General features: G+C 52.8%; 1 protein-coding gene across 1 annotated transcript in view; it reads right to left on the reverse strand.

Moving 5' to 3' along the window:
• The window catches only part of LOC125953473 (D-beta-hydroxybutyrate dehydrogenase, mitochondrial), a 35,283-nt gene extending 34,634 nt beyond the window's left edge, over window positions 1–649 (reverse strand). The window contains exon 1 of the mRNA XM_049683084.1: window positions 421–649. The gene's annotated coding sequence lies outside the window, so the exon portion shown is untranslated. The remainder of the gene's footprint in view (window positions 1–420) is intronic.
• Between the last annotated feature and the right edge of the window lie 1,823 nt (window positions 650–2,472).

Raw genomic sequence — 2,472 nt, forward strand, 5'->3', positions numbered from 1 at the left:
CCGCAACCCCTGTTTGCAATTTTGTTTCATGTTCGCCGAATGCGGGGCGCCGTCAAGGGGATGGTTTGTTTGGATGATGGCGCCGCAACGCGCTCAGTTAGTTCCTCTCGTTTGCTCCTCTCGCGCCACATTGACGGTTTCTTAGTGACGTGTGAGTGACGACGACGATCTGCGTTCTGTACGCTCGTGTACTCGTACGAATCCGAAATGTCGGATATGACTTTGGATTTGGACGCCAGAACGGTTTTGCGCATGTGTGACGTAGTGATCTGCGTAAATTCTCACTGCGCGCCCGGTTACATAATAATCCAACACTCACCAAAACCACACTCCTGGTATTTGGTTTGACGCTTTAGCTTGATGCTAGCTCCTCCTAACGACACTACCCCCCTACAAACACGCATTCGTTCCAGTTCTTACCAACAGCAAGGCCAGGCCAAGGATCCGGAAATGAACTACTTTCTTTTGATAATTTTCTTTCCAGCTTCAACTACACGCACTCTAAAAACCCAGATCTATCAACCCGTGCGATCGCGGCCCACTACCGTTCCGACCGGAGCAACTCCGCGAACTGGCACCGCGAGCTCACGGTGCGCGTTGCCCGAAACCGAAAACGCGTATTTTCTCCATCCGTACGATCCGCCGCCGGGTTTGCGTGACGTACGGGCGCGCAAAGATGAGTGTTTCCTGGCAGATGCACCGTCGGTGGCAAGCGGCACGGCACGATACCAAAAATACGTTCCTCCACTCGCCGCCGGTGTCCGTCCACCGCGAGGAGGTACCGCGTACGCAGATAGCTATTTTCGCTGACCGCAGTCGCAGTCGCAGTCGCAGGTCGGTCGGTGGGCACCGCATCATCATCGTCCTCCTTAAGTGGCAAAAAATAGTCTCCCACAAAAGGGAAGCGCGTGTGTTGCTCAAAGTCTGGACCCAGTAACGGCGCCGCGCCGATAGAATGCTCGATATTCTCGAACATCTGCACCGAGGAGTGGTAGTATAGAGACTTGAGTGATTCAAGGCCGGATACTACTGACAGAGCGTGACCTATATGTAAATCTCGCCACTCTCGAGACGAGTGCGCGCGGGGTTCGAAGGCGATCTGGTCATAAAATCGGCCCTCGCCTCGGCTACCGGTTACCGATCGTAACGGATCGAAATGAGCAACGGATCGCACGAAACACCTCACTTCAACTCACACTTTACCATTCATTCCAGTCCAGAGAATGTTCCTCCCCCCGCGGGTGTCACGAAACGCGACTGCGACTGCCCGTTCAGCCCCGAATGCTGCTCATCGTTAACGTCACCGGAATTTAATGGGAAATTTAAATCATCCCCCTCACCCCCGGAATGGGTTTTAATAAGAAAATCACTTTCACCTGGACCCCCGGAGAGGATGGGGGGAGGTAGATCCGGGGTTGCACTTGGCACGCCTCGTTGGAGGTCAGGTTCCGAGCGCGCGTTGTGTTGTTCTTTATGCTGATCGCCGGTTCGCTCGCTTTCCATTAAAAGCAAAAATAACTTGCTTGCTCGTTGGAAGCGCAACCAGCGCCAATGCCAATAAGTAATGCTTAGCGTACTGCTGGTTGGAAAATGGGTGGCCCATGAAATTGGTTGCCAGTGATGAGAAAATATCAGCATAGCAAAAAAAACCCCCCGGAAATGGCTAGCTGGCCAATCATTATCGTTTGTTAGCAAATGCTGGGCTGGGATCTAACGGTACCTCGGCCATCTTGGATCCGTAATTCACCGAAAACGAAATCTCGGGAACGTCATCAAGTGCGGTATGTGCGTGTGTGTGTGTGTGTAACAGGTGCGATTGGCTCAAAGTGGAACAGTGTGCATGAAAAGAGGATAAGGAGGGAGACACTTTGCTTTGCTAAATCTTTCCGTAAACGCCACGATACATTAGCAGCAGTCTCTCGGGACGACACGGAGTGCACGGATTCGTCCTCCATCGTCGCCTTCTTGGCAATGTGTTCCTCCTCACTGGAACCGGATGGGTGTAGAGTGTAGAACAACGACCAACGAAATCCCTTCGGCGCGTTCCTCCCAAGGGTTTGAGCTGTTGCTGTTGTCGTCGTACTGTCGTCGGTGTATGCCGCCCAAAAGCAATCACCAGCGACTCGGGATGACGCAAACGAGAGACACCTTGCTGGCAGGACGGGGCAGGGCACAACCTCTTGTACGGTGCACGGTGGACACCTTACCGACGTCACACTTTTCGTGAGCGACAATCCGATGAAAAAACCAACAAACGACACAACACAACGAGAGGAAGAGCAAGTAAAAAAAACCGAGAGAAAGAGAGAACCGACGGCCAGCAGTGGTGTGGGTTACGGTAAACAAATTTGAGCTAATTGAGGATACGCGTACCGCCACTCACTAACCCCCCCCCCCCCCCCCCCCCCCAACCAACCAACGAAAAAAGACGCCGTCGGTCTTTGTTAATCCTGCTGGAAAAATATTTCTCCA

Source organism: Anopheles darlingi, chromosome 3 (genome assembly GCF_943734745.1).
Source record: "Anopheles darlingi chromosome 3, idAnoDarlMG_H_01, whole genome shotgun sequence".
Lineage (NCBI taxonomy): Eukaryota > Metazoa > Arthropoda > Insecta > Diptera > Culicidae > Anopheles > Anopheles darlingi.